The sequence below is a fragment of the Palaemon carinicauda genome, chromosome 10, assembly GCF_036898095.1.
Source record: "Palaemon carinicauda isolate YSFRI2023 chromosome 10, ASM3689809v2, whole genome shotgun sequence".
Taxonomy (NCBI): Eukaryota; Metazoa; Arthropoda; class Malacostraca; order Decapoda; family Palaemonidae; genus Palaemon; species Palaemon carinicauda.
In genome coordinates this window covers 74,485,889-74,500,922 of record NC_090734.1, presented here as the reverse complement: position 1 = coordinate 74,500,922, position 15,034 = coordinate 74,485,889, and the positions used below count along the sequence as shown (strand labels likewise).

At 41.9% G+C, this 15,034-nt stretch overlaps 1 protein-coding gene across 48 annotated transcripts in view; it reads left to right on the top strand.

Moving 5' to 3' along the window:
- The first annotated feature begins 14,129 nt into the window (after positions 1-14,129).
- The window catches only part of LOC137648632 (protein tramtrack, alpha isoform-like), a 363,704-nt gene continuing 362,799 nt past the window's right edge, over positions 14,130-15,034 (top strand). For 46 of the 48 annotated variants that reach the window (XM_068381625.1, XM_068381603.1, XM_068381599.1 and 43 more), the window contains exon 1: positions 14,130-14,286. The gene's annotated coding sequence lies outside the window, so the exon portion shown is untranslated. Of the gene's footprint in view, positions 14,287-14,743; positions 14,959-15,034 lie in introns of those variants that run through there. The other 2 variants (XM_068381593.1, XM_068381575.1) reach the window with 2 other exon arrangements.

Genomic DNA, 15,034 nt, shown 5'->3' with positions numbered 1-15,034 from the left:
TACAATTTGTGAAAATCAGAACACAAAGGATGTCCAAAATAAGAAAAATTTTATGCAACACGAACAAAAAATGGAACAACAGTACCAGAAATTATTAAAAGATTAAATTCCTTAATGCGTTCTGCTTCCTGTGCATCTTACATATTTAAAAAAATAAAATAAAACACACACACACTTGTATTATAGACATATATGATACAGATACTCAAGTCAAGGCCAATTCACACGACCCGTTTTCTTTCTGAAAGGTTGGGTGGTGGCTAACCGCCATCGAAATGTTGTACATTCACATGAGGTGTTCCGTATCCGTTTACCCACGCGCGGTTTTCATTGTTTACTTAGGCTCTACTACGTGAGGACCGGGTAAATTACGATCATTTTGACACTATAAGATGTTGGTTGATAACTGTGTTGATAAAATAAGTTATGCAACTTCATTATACTTTATGCACTATGCCAAGAATATCAAAATCATGATAAACTCGCCTATTTTATTTGATTCCTCTCCAGTCATTTTCCATATCTTTTCTTTATGTAAATTATTTCTATACATCTTGTTTGCCATGTCAAACATCTCCTCCATACCCTTGAAAAAGTTCAATTAACCTCTCATACATGGTGTCAACAACAAACTACCTAATTGCTATGACTTTATACTATGAGAAAAAGTCGACCTTGTTGGCCACGAAACAAACGTGTACGATACAGGTCCTCATTTCCACGAAACATCATCCACCCGTTGGTTGGGATGGGTCACGGGTGGCTAACGGCCGTCAAACCAGCCGAGGTTTCTTGGAAAGAAAGCCGAACCGACTCGGACAGCTGACGACCGAGGGCTGCCGTCAGCCTGACGGGTCGTGTGAACAGTTGCATTTGAATACATGTAAGAAAGCTAGACACCGCTTAACCAACGGCCAGCCTATCGGAAAGAAAACGAGTCGTGTGAATCGGCCTTTAATCGTGGGGTGACAAGTCTTCCATCTGTCCCTGACTGGCGATCGCCAGACTGGGGTCCAAGCCCAACTCAAACTCGTAAGATCCTTTGGTAGCTGCAACCTCACAATCCTTGTGAATAGAGTAGGCTACCTATATAAAACATGAGTAGCGCCAACCTCAAAAAAAGGGAGTCATTTTTTTATCCAGCAGACAGCAGGGAAGCCCTTCTAACTGGCGGTTCAGCTTGATGCTCTCTTTCTCTCAATACTGAATAAAGTATAATAATGCAAATAATATCATCTGAATAAGAGAATTAATACATCTACAAATTAAAGCTTATAAGATGTGTTATTGTAGAATGATTAATCCAGGTTTTAATAGAACAGCAGTTACCCTTTAAGTTGAAGAACTACAGAGAATAAGAATGAGAGAAGCAACAAGTGGAAAATGAATTTGAGCTTGATAGAATTGTCAAATGTTTCACGCCTTTCGTTTACTGTGTGCATAATATGTCATGTATGGTTATTCATATATGATTTTGCATTTATAGAACATAAATCGTGTTTCTGCATCTGCTGATATAAGGTGATATAGTAGTGAAGATAAGATATATTAGTGAACAGGTGATATAGATTATGATATAGTATGAAAAATAATGGCAATCAAATGACCGGACATTTGGTCTCCATTTGTTTTAAACGCTGGAAACGTATTCGTAATAAAAAGGAAAGTATAATAGAAAGAGGTGCACAAAGAATAGCAGGCTATATAATTGAAAGAGATGCAGGATTACGTGGAAACTAAAGATTTTAGATGCTTTTTCGGGTCTATTGGCATACTCATAAGCAGAATGTACTATCATATCACTAATTATATGTAAAACAGAAAGAAAGAGTATGGACGCAATAACTGTGGGAAATAATTCCGGGAAAGGCCTCCCCGTTTCTGATTTCCGGACCCGAGCCTGAAGGATAGAGTGCCAACACTCTCACACTTGACAAACTAGCAAACCGCAACGAAGACGGTTTGCTTTCCCTACACACGTTTAAGTCCAAAGATTATTCTATACCGGGACTGTCGGCACCGATATCACCTTGATGTTGAGACGCTACTCCAGGGCGCAGAATAGTAAATCCCAATCAAGTGTGGTTGGACTGAATCAGTTACGTTAACGACAGTTTCACAAAGAGTTAGGGGGAGCAGTACTGTAAAAGTCCAAACGTCCTAAGGACCACTGGGAGGTAATACCGTAGAACATTACAATAAAGAATTGAGACCAATAGCTTTAGATTGACGTAAATATAAACTTACCCTTAAGTCATATCTCACCTCATGAGATAACTCATTTAGTCATTTCAAAATGTAAAGGTCAAGTTAAAAATAAATAAGATTCACTTTTTGTTCATGAAATGTTTATTATCACTTGGAAGGCATCACATGACAATGATAATATCTGCAATGAAAGATAGCACGATGAGAAATGAAATGGCATTTGCATCGGCAGTCAAAGTAAATTCAATATGAAATTACACTGACACCTAATAGCATATATGAGTCAGTTAGTAAATTCACAGTATACACAGCTAGCTAATGAACCATTTGCTGCTAGCATATAATAGATAATAAAGTTTAGCTAAAGTCCATAGACAATAATACTGTACCATATACGCAGCGAGTAAATGAGCTGCCAAACTGAAACACCGTTTGCTTACATTCTCACAAATGAGCGCCAATGTATAGATGACGCAATACACATAAATGAAATAGGATCCTATAATGCACATAATGTAATAGGATCATATAATAATTATAACATGTACAACAGGTATGAATAGACAATCCTCTAAAAAAGTTAATAATTTTAACCTAAAAATGGTGTTTATTTCCATAAAGTACAACAGGAATTTTCACCTAACTGACACAGGAAAAAACAGCAAAACTACCTAATTGAAATTTGAATAAAGACCGCATGGCATATGAAAAATGGAAAAATACCAAGAAAATGGTCAAATCAATTAAATCGTAAATCAATAATCAAATGACTAATCAACCAATGAAAGTAAAAATGGTGACTGAAATAATACCAAAAGTTCTACTCACTACTTTGAACACATTCCTCTCGGGCAAAAAAATTCAAACTTGATAGAGGGGAACGGGAACATAATTTATGTTAATGGACACGCCACAAATGATTAAACCAGACAGTTTTAACATAACTTCCTAGATAAATGTACACATCGTCAAATAAAGGCTAGAAAAAGAGGGGGGACAGTTCCTTGGCCAAGGTTGAGCACCGTTAATTAGTACTCACGCTATTGAGGGTTGATTGTAGACTGTAGTGGAAGCATCTTGTGAACTGTTAAGAACACGGTGCATCTTCAGTTCTGCACAGTCGTGTTTTGTCTTCGTCAGCCTATCTTCTAAATGGCTCAAAGCAAGGCATACTGTTAGTTAGTAACTGGTTGACCAACAGGTAGTTGAACCGACGCCTAAGTTAAAAAGGCGCCCAAGTTGAGAGTGCTATGCCTACGTCCGTCTGCCACACTTCCTGTTTTTCAAGTGGGCCGCTCGCACGCTCCTGCCACCTGCCTGCCACCGCTGACCTGGTTCAAGCCGGTCGAGTGCTTCTTCTTCAAATTTTCATGAGTACGCGGTTTGCTGAAGAGTGTTTTTTATAAATACAAGGATCATTCTTGAAACTCCAGGGGAAAGTGATTATAAAGAAATCCTACTGTCTGGCTTATAAAAACTAATATACATACAAAAAACTAAGTGGCGTTGAGTGATGTTCAATAACACAGGAAACAATCCTAGCTAAACAGACTTATAAATAGGTACCGAGATGTAAATAGCAATAAGCTAAGATCAATGAGTTACGTAAATTAAAGAGTTACTTAAATACAAATCAATTGTGGTTAAACATCCAAAGCTTCAAGAGCATTTGGAGCATAACGCAACCAAGCACTGTCTTTGAAAATTGTCGATGGTCGGTTGCATCGTCAGAGCAATGTACTGTGAGCTCACGAAATGAGAGAAAATCATCTACAGAGGAATGAGGTTATGAAAGGTAAAGCATTACAGGGGAATGATGGACATGTTAGCAGCAATGAATATTTAAGGGTGTAATAATGAAGGTTACAAAGGAAACAAAAGAAAAACGAGATGCGTTAAACCCAGAAAATAACAAACAAAAAATAAAAAATGGAATAACGGGGGTGACTAAATTAAAGTGTGGAAAGAATTTCCACAATAACCTAGCTTGCTGGGTACTGGCCACTAAGAGATTGGTTGGCTGGTAGTATGCAATCCGGAAACAAAATGGCGCCTATTAGCCCACTGTATGGTAACTCGCATGGCGCTACTCTTGTTTATATAGGTATTCTACTTGTGAGCTAAGGATTGGGTGTTTATGGAAGCTTACAGGTCTACCTGCTGAGTCATCAGCAGCCATTGCCTGGTTCTCCCTGGTCCTAACTTGGATGGAGATGGGGCTTGGGCGCTGATTACACACACACACACACACAAACACACACACACACACACACACACACACACACACACACACACACACACATATATATATATATATATATATATATATATATATATATATATATATATATATATATATATATATGGTCAGTCTTCAGGGCATTGTCCTGCTTGCAAGTGCAATGTCATTCATGATTGGCCTTTAAACATTTAAAGGTTAAATCGAACAATCCTTTGCGGACACCATAAGTAGTGAAACTCATTGGTGGCACTAAAGTAATTACAATTTGCATATATAAAGGAAACCTTTCATAGAAAATAAAGTTCTGAAAATTATCAATATATCCCTTTTCCATAAAACTGTGTTCCGTATTAGGTTATACTGAGAATGAATACATTCCAATTGTCTAAAATATTACAATATTAAGAGAATAATGATTGTTGTATGCATTAGGCCTAGCACGAGTCTAAAATTCCATTATTACTATATTATTATTATTATTGTCGAGAATTTCGTACTGATCACTCGAAATTCCCACCATTTAACTCCACCTACGTTACGTCAAATTGGAGGGAGGGTTGAGAGAACTCGCGGGCGAATGAATGTGGTTCAAGACGAGAATGTTTTAGAACCAAAAGAGCAACCGCCTGGTAGGAGAGGCGCTGAGGCTAAAGAAATCGACCATTTGTAATCTATGATTAAGAAATTTAATGTCATTTTCTTGTAACATGATGAAAAAATCCCATCTATAAATTTAGGTTCAGAAAAAATGCGGGAACAAGGTGACGTCGGGAGGTGCAGACACCAGCTCTGCCTCTTTGATCCGACGTCCTCAGTCGAAGTAAGTCCTTACTTTAATTGTTCTCTCCTCTCTACCTCGTGTACCAGGTTGGTTGTAGTGTAAGTTTGTGTGCAAGACGTTTAGATTTTTATATCGCAGTTTAACGTAGAGATCCTTGTGATTGGTGATCTGAATCCTTAGTTAAATAAGAATAGGGATATTTGGTGTGTGATTCGTTGTGCATTGAATTCGGATTGGCACTATTTACAGTTTGTTAATGAGTCCGGTGTGGACTTTGTGCTTGAAGAGCACGTGCTAAATTACAAAGAGTCAGCCTTGTTTTTTCGTTAATTCTTGTGAATGCTTAAGGATGTTTGTCTTGTATTAGAGTTTATTTTTGTAATAAAATTGTAAATTTTATCGCCGTATTTTAGTTAACTCCTGGAAGGTTTTGGGAGTCTTGCCTCTTCAAGGCCTTGCGATCCGCCCAGTACATCGGGCAGATTTAATAAACTGGTGAAATTCACAACATTTGGTCCTTCGAACCGGATCGCAAGCGCTTCCCAGAGCCGGATAGGACTAAATTAAAATATGAGCTTTTGAGAGAGAGAGACGAACAATTAAGGTCCTCTTCGTCCTGATGTGCGATCGACCACGTGGGTCAGTTTTTTTGAGTCCCTTCCTAACGTAAAATTACCTTTCTTTCCTTGCTTTGCCAACCCCCCCCCCCAATGTAAAGTAAAGTTAAATAAGATGGCGGTGGCCACGATCGTGCACATCGAGGCGTCGATGAGCCTAATAAACGACTTACTTAGCGAAACGCAAAGAGCGCTATTAGAGACCTACTCTGAGTCCGTTTACCAGAATTTGGTAACGGAGTTGCAGGTAGAGGTCCGACAGCTAGGAGAGCTATACAAAAGCCAGTGTGCGAAACTAGAGTCTAGTATTGAAGCCCGAATCAGGCACACGTTAAGTGAAGCTACATGCGCTTCTACCCTACTGTATAATAGGATAGACAAAATGAAAAGCACTTCAACGGGGAATGTTGCCCTCCCCAGGTTGAAGCCGCTGCCTCTCCCCACGTTTGAAGGGGAAGTGCAAAAGTACGCATCGTACCGTGAGCTCTTCACGATCCACGTGGATCGAAGAGCGGATTTAGACGAAGTGTCTAAATTTACTTATTTATTGGGGACGTTGGGCAAAGAGCCACTTAGAATCATCAAATCTCTAAGTGTAACCGCCGCGAACTATAGTGTAGCATTAGATCTTTTAGATAAGCAATATGGCAACGTGCACCAGACACTCGTGATTCTGCACCGCAAATTAGCCAACATCTTTGTGCCGTCACTAAACCCAGTAGAACTCAAAAGGTTCCGTTTTGAGTTGACCATCATAATTGAACAAATCAAAAGACTGAGTACCAATGACATAGGCCAGGGCATGGTCATGAGCCTCATCAATCAAAAATTGTCAGAGGGAAAGCTCTACCGCAAAGTGGTCGAGCATTTGAGAAAATGTGACTATACGTTGGACGAGTTTTTTGAGGCAATAGACTTTATTGTGAGAATGCCAGAAGACGATGCGTTGCAGAGAGGGGACAGTCTTGAGAGTGACAAAAGACCAGACAGTAGTGTAAGACCGAAACCCCATCCCATCCACAATAATTCCTGCCCATTTTGTAGCGAACGGCACCCGCCTCACGGATGTCACCAAGTGACTGACGTAGCTGCCAGACGTCGCATTTTGCTGAAAAGGGGTCTTTGTTTTAATTGTATGAAATCAGGTCATCATAGCGATAAATGTCCCGTTTCAAATTCCTGTAGAAACTGTAATGCTAAGCACCACACTGCAATTTGCGATGCGGGTAGACCGCAATCGATCCCTAGTCATAGTAATAGTCAAACAACAACGTCCCGCCCCATAGTGAATGCGACGCCTCAGCAACCCGAAACTTCCCCCCGACCACCCCAGACTAAAGTAGAGGCTAAACCATGCACAAGCGCAAAGATCGCGCAGAGGTCTGATGTGGACCTCCCATGCACTATCTTGCCAACAGCCATGGCAGGTATCCAACTAAGGCAAGGTAGTAAGCGAGTCCGCCTATTCCTCGACTCAGGAAGCCAGAGGAGCTTCATCTCAGCAAGAATTGCCCGTCAATTAGGCCTACCGGTGGTAGGACGAGTATCCTTAAATATAGCTCCGTTTGGTTCCGAGGAAATAAGCGGACAATACGATGTAGTAAGTTGCAGGGTTGAAATGGGGAAAAGAATTGTGCGTATGAAACTAGTAGCACATGAGAGCGTAGACGTCCCGATACATAACGCTGGTTATGGTAAAGTCAGACAAATCTGTTGACTAATTGAGTCACGTTAGCCGATCCAGCCAACAAGTCGGATGTGTTGAAGAATGTCCACGTGTTAGAAGGGGCTGACTACTTTAGTTATTTTGTAATAGGCGTGGAGAGAGTGGATGGGATCAATCTCTTCCTGACGCATGATGGCATGTCGCCATATGGGAAGGTGCCGCAGTGGCTACTGCAAGGGGAGAGGATTGAGCAGGTGAGAACGTTGAGAGTGTGCAGAATCACGAACGAGCCATATCTGTGTGATGTAGACGAGTGGTGGCGTTTAGACCGTGTTGGCATCGCCCCATCTAAGCAATACACTGTTCGCGAGGCCGAGGCCATGCAAGAGGTATCGCAAAGCGTTGTGAAAAAACCTGAGGGATATCAGGTTAGCCTACCATTCGGGTCGGATGCTAGGCCAGAAACAAGTTATCGTAACGCTGTGGCGCAATTAGAGTCGTTGCAGACCAAATTCAGAAAGGATAGGAAATATTTTGAACAATATCAGGGAGTGATAGACAAATATATCGAAGCAGGTTTTATATCTGAGGTGAAAGATCCCATAGTGGAAGGTTATTACATGCCACACTTTGGGGTTAGGAAAGACAGCCGTACCACCCCCCTTAGAATCGTGTTCAATGCCTCAGCAAAGTCAAAGGGTTGTAAGTCATTGAATGAATGTCTCTTACCTGGGCCCAATTTGGTAGAGGTAGCATATAGTTTAATCATAAGGTTTAGGTTGAACCGATATGCCATGTTAGCCGACATAAGTAAAGCATTCCATCGTGTTTTGTTAGATCCTCGTGATGCCAAATACACACGATTTCTGTAGCGCGAGGCAGCTGGTCGAGTGCTTACCTTCGCCTTTAGAGTCGTGGTGTTCGGCATCACAGCTAGTCCATATTTGCTACAACAGATATTAAATTGTCATTTTAAAGAGGAAGGCCGGCCAGATTTAGTAAAATCCTTTTATGTCGATAACTATCTGGCCACTTTTGAGGATTTAGAACATATGAGGCAAGAGCATGAGTCTGTTAATAACATCTTAAAAGGGGCGGGTATGCCCTTGGAAGGATGGGCAAGCAATCACTTGGCCTTCGATAGCGAGAGACAGTGGAGTGAGCCTGTGAGTGTGAACGTGCTCGGGCTGCGATGGGCCCGGGACGTGGACAGATTGTGTGTGAAAGAAAGTTAGAAGATCTGTGAGTTGGGGGAGGGATGGGTGCCTATGAAGCGTAGGGTACTTTCCCTGTTGGTCTCGATTTACGATCCAATAGGTTTGATCAGCCCGTTATTTGTAAAGGGAAAACTTTTCCTCCAACAACTATGAGAGGATAATATAGGTTGGGATGACGTGTTAGGATAAGAAAAGGCTAAACAGGCAAGTGAATTGTTGAATGATTTGAAAGCGGTGAGCGACATCACCTTTCCAAGATCGATAGGCAAAAGGGGTTTAGAACTACATGTGTTCACCAATGCCAGCAGTAATGCATACGGAGCAGTGGCATATACCAGGGACGATTGTAATCGGGTAAGTTTAATTACAAGCAAGATGAGGATCACTCCGAAAGGGATGAGAAAACTGACGATCCCCAAGCTAGAGCTGCTGGGCTTGTTGTTAGGCAGCAGATTAGCAAGAACTCTCAAGGAACTGATCGAACCACGAGAAATAGTCATGTGGACTGACAGCAAGGTAACGTTGGCATGGGTAGCATCTCCCGATGCCAGGTCTCATAAAAATGTGTTTGTTTCTAACAGAGTGGCAGAGATTGTTTTTATTCAGCAGGTTTGTTGCTTCAGTCTGAACCATGTCCCTAGTCATCAGAACCCTGCCGATATCCTATCCAGAGGTGCAACGACTCGACAATTGCAAGTTAACTCCCTGTGGAGGAACGGTCCAGAATTCCTCAGGACCACGGGAAAGCCTGTTCCTTGCAAGGAGGAAGATCCGCTACATCAAACTCACGTAGTAGCGGCGGTACAAGAGTTAAGGGAGGAGATGTGTCCTACCCCCCCAGGCGAGATTTGGGACATCCTGAAAAGGGAAGTAGGGTTCCGATTCTTGTTGAGAGTAGTCAGACTAATTTTAAAGTTTGCAAAAATAGAACGGAATCCGTTCAGTATTGTTGTTCTGGTAGAGCAGAAACATTATTTGCCTTCAGTTTATGCATACTTGGAGGGCGGAGTCAGACCCCCTCGTGAAGTTGTCAATTTAGTAGGACAGTTGAATTTAGTAATGAAAGATAAACTCATTTGTACTGGTGGACGAGTGTCCAAGTTAGAAGAAATTAATCATTTAATTCTCTTGCCAGTCAAAGGGCGTTTAGTTAGGGTTTATTTAAGATATTTACACCTTTTGCATTTACATTGTGGTGTGAATACTCTAATGGGTATCTTTTGACAGAAATGTTGGGCGGCGGGTCTGCGTTCTATTGCCAAGCGGGTGGTAAAGGAATGTATGGAGTGTTGGCGCGCCTTCCAGTCTTCGTCGAAACAGCCACCACCACCCCCCTACCGAAGGAAAGAACAACCCTCGAGAAACCCTTTACAGCAGTTGAGTGGACCACACAGCAGCCATACAAACTGAAACGCAGCCAGGGTACATCCTGATAGTAACGTGCATGGCCAGTAGGGCCGTGTATTTCGACTTCTTCCCTCCTTGGAAGCAGAAGAATTCGCCTTGGCTTTAAGGCGATTCTGCGCAACGCATGGCGCCCCCCAATACATCACCTCTGATAATCACCAGACGTTCAAAACCGCCAGCCACCACCTGCAGGGACTCTATGAAGAGGATGAAGTCCAGCAGTTCCTGAGGAGAACGGGAATACAATGGAGGTTTCAGACTCCCAGAGCACCTTGGAAGGGTGGATTCTTCGAGCGGCTGATAGGGGTGACGAAGCGAACCCTCCAGATAGCCCTCGGCCAAAAGTATCTACCGAACGCCCACGTATTGACACTGGTGAAAGAAGCATAGGCCGTAGTGAATAATCGCCTGCTTATGTACAGCGGCGACGGATGCGAGGATGAAGTCCTCACCCCATCCCATTTGTTAAGAGGACACCCAGTCCTCCTCATGGCACCGCTCTTACCGGACGAGCACCTCAACACGACCTTCACCTCCCGGAGGCTACGTGATCGTTATTTGAAACTAACAGACTCGTTGAAGGCGTTCCGCGAGAGGTGGAGAAAGGAATATTTGAGTGCCCTGAGAGCCCGACACGACTGTCAGTCCGGGGAACCCTCCAAGCTGCACCCTGGAGACATCGTGTCGGTAAGACAAGAACATCAAAGAAGAGCTACGTGGCCCCTTGGACGTGTTGTAGAAATGTATCCGGACGACGACGGCGTCGTACGTTCGGCCAAAGTGTTGTTTGAGGGTGTCGAGTCACAGCGAGCTGTTAGCCATCTGGTTCCCCTGGAAATTACCACCTCTGTGGAGGATGATGGAGACGGAGACGACGATAGAAAAGAGGGTGTGTACAGTTCGACAGACGGAATGCCAGGGATCGTGGAGACGTCTGGGGACAACCAGGAAATGGCTCCGGCTGCGACATCCCAACAACTGGCCACTGAGACCTTCGACGGTGACACTCATGACGAGAACAATACGTTCAGTGCGAACAGTGCAGGTGAAAAGGAATCGAAGCAGACGAACGTTGAAAAGCGTTCTGCACGCCCACTGAGAAGGGCGGCTGCGAAGCAACGAGAAATGATGGATCATCTGCTAAAGGGTGACAGTCTATGAAATGTAGCTGCAAAACAGTAAGTGAGAGAGGGAGTGTCTCCCTGGTAGGTAGGGAGGGTGAAGTGAGAAAGTTTGTAAGTGGCATGAATCCACGGAGATTGGAAGTGCGTAGGTGTGGGGAACGGGGACGGGATAGTCTCTCGTACTTACGAAACGAGCGTTGTACAGAGCCAGGCCCCTCCCTCTTGTTCCCCTAAGATGGTAGCCCACATGTGGCAGTGTAAAGTGATTTGATTAATGTAGAGGGCAGGTTGCCTTGATTCTGTGTATGAATACATTTTTCCGCTGTTGTATACACATATGCTGAAATTGAATATTTTAGGCCCATTGCCTAATTGCTTTTCCAATTTTTCATAATTATATTCTGTATGTGAATGCATTTTTCCTCTCTGTTCGTATATGTGTATGATAACTGATTTCTAGGCCTATTGCCTAAATTGCCTTTACATTTGAATTGCTATGTATGCATTTCCATTGCTATTCTTTGCCAATTTCTGTTTGTTTTAGGCCCATTGCCTTCTTGCTTTGCCATTTGAATTCTGTAATATGTATGTGTACATTACCGCTAATTTCTGCTGTTCCATTTGATTCTTTATATGTATTATACACGAGTACATTTCAATTGCTAGGCCCATCGCCTAATTTGAGCTGTCGTATGGGTACATGTAGATTATTAATTTGTGTTTATTGCCCCGGGGTAACATTGCTGTGTGTTGTACATTATGCGTACTCTGTTCGAGTCGTTGCGGAGCGCTACGCAGCGAGCCTAACAGAGTCTCGGAGTAAGTCACTCCCCCCACCCCGAGTCCAGCCTTGTCCAATTGACCGACGTTTCATCGCTCCTTATTTTGGGGCGTGGAGGATGTCGGGAATTTCGAACTGATCAATCAAAATTCCCGCCATTTAACTCCACCTACGTTGCGTCAAATAGGAGGGAGAGGAGAGAACTTGCGGGCAAATGAATGTAGTTCAAGACGAGAATGTTTTAGAACCAAAAGAGCAACCGCCTGGTAGGGGAGGCGCTGAGGCTAAAGAAATTGACCACTTGTAATTTAAGATTAAGAAATATAATGTAATTTTATTGTAACATGATAAAAAAATCCAATCTAGAAATTTAGGTTCAGGAAAAAATGCGGGAAAAAGGTGACGTCGGGGGTTGCAGAGGCCAGCTCTGCCTCTTTGGTCCGACGTCCCCAACCACAGTAAGTCCTTAATTGTTCTCTCTCCCCCCCTATTGTACCCAGGTCGGTTTCCATATAGGTTTTGCTAGAGTTGTGTAAAATTTGTATCTGTAAATATTTAATCGATCCTTGTGCCAGGGGATCAGTGTTGTTTTGTAAAATACGTAATAAGGTCTCGGTAAGGCGTTTATCGAGGTAACTTACTAAATGTTTAATTAATTTTGCTTAATTTTGAGTCCGGTGCAGACTTAGTTTTTTTTTCAGTAATGCATGTGATCATCAAGTCAAGTGTCTCTTTGTATGTCGAGTAAAGGTTTATTTTTTGTATTTCTCTCGTATTAGATGATTATTTTTATAATAAATTTGTTAAAATATAGCCGTATTCTACTTATTTCCTGAATGGTTTTGAGAGGCTAGCCTCTTCAAGGCCTTGTGATCCGACCAGTACATCGGGCAATTTAGTAAACCGGTGAAATTTCGCCACATAAACTATAAAAGCTTTAACAAAACAAAAGGAAGAGAATTAAGATAGAATAGTGTGCCCGAGTGCAAGGGAACTCTAACCCAAGATATTAGTGCAAGACCATGGTACAGAGGCTATGGCACTACCCAAGATTAGAGAACAATGGTTTGATTTTGGAGTGTCCTTCTAGAAGAGCTGCTTACCATAGCTATAGAGTCTCTTCTACCCTCACAAAGAGGAATGTGGCCACTGAACAATTTGAGTGCAGTAAGAAGAATTGTTTGGTAATCTCAGTGTTGTCAGGTATATGAGGCAGAGGTGAATATGTAAAGAATAGGCTAGACTATTCGGCGTGAGTGTGTGTAGGCAAAAGGAAAATGAACCGTAACCAGAGAGAAGGATCCAATGTACTACTGTCTGGCCGGTCAAAAGACCCCATAACTCTCTAGCGGTAGTATCTCAACGGGGGGCTGGTGCCCAGGCCAACCTACTACCTAATGCCAAATGTACATCTAAATTTCTTTCCTCGACAGTACCGTAGTCTGTTAGAGATTATTCTCAGATTATAAATCTTTAGTAATCCTAAAAAAAAGATGAAAGGAATTATACTTGTAAATATGATCCATAAACTATATATCACTCCTGGGAATAAACCTTGAGCAGTGTTATAGACATACAATTTATATGGTAGGTATATATATATATATATATATATATATATATATATATATATATATATATATATATATATATATATATATATATATATATATATATATATATATATATATATATATATATATATATATTTGATACTTATTACCCTACAAAGTTCATACTTATTTTCGCAGTATCTTACTACAAGTTAGTATCATATCAAAACCTCAGCCCTACAGAAGGCCTACAGAGTTGTCTTTGTGTCCAAAGCAAAGGCAGCAGCGTAACTCAAGACTCGTGCATAAACCTTAGCGAATGTTTAGTGTATTTAGCGTGTTAGCGAAAACAGCTTAAAACTGGCGACATTGAGTCGGCTTCGGCGACGCGCGCATAAGTCAAACGAAATTACGGTAAAACAGATAAAAAACCTATTTGTCAATGATCTGTCAAAATGCCTAAGTTCTTTATGGTATTTAATTAGAAGATTAAAGGCAATAGCTAAGTATATTTTTACGCCCATAAATAGACACATTTAAATACTCGTACAATAAAGATTTTCAGTTGTCTCCATTTCGTGGGAGAGAGAGAGAGAGAATCGGCGGGTGCGCAAGTGACGTTAGTTGACGTCGCGTCTACAAGAAAAAAGACAAATGTATATTCCTACGAGATAACTAGCCGCTACTAAGGTAAGCAATAGTTTATGAAAGTACTAAGGTCACATTAACGCATTAATTTTGCATTCCATTAATTGTAAGCATCATGTGAAACGGTCCTTTGAAGATGACGCAGCGTTGGCCAAAAAGGTTGATGTAGGACCTCTTCCCTTTGGAGAAGTTGCCATCGAAAACATTTTCTTGAACGACAAATGACGGTTATTTAACAATATTCCGAATAAGTTTATTTGCTCACATTGGTATTTGACTGACAATCCGGTAGCAATCTAATATTTAATCGATTGCTCGTATTGTAAGGGGGATAGGAAACCCTGATTTGCGACTGCGCGGGGAATAGAGGCAAATCGGCGTGGGGAAGCCCTGGGGAAGAAAGGAAAAAGCTGCCTTGGGGAGGAGAAGGGGTTTCTTACGCCATGTCAACCCCCCACTTCTATTTTACCCCCTTGTCTTTGTTGTTCGGCTGAGGAGTGAGGACCCACGCTAACTGATGTCCCTCCCCCTCCGGTATTCAGCTTGATTCCCCCTTTTTAGGGGGTTTACAGAGCCTGTGGAAGGGGCGAGCTCTTCGCAACAAACTTCCACCCGTTCACAAGACAACGGCATCTTCTACATAACGCGGATTATTTTTTTTTTAATTTCGGGAGAATATCAATTGAAAATGTCTGAAAAGTTATCTTGAATAAGGTTTGTTGTTTCTACGGGTTATCATCTGGATATCATTATAGGGGGAATACTTTCTTATTCCTCTCCGACTTTGGAA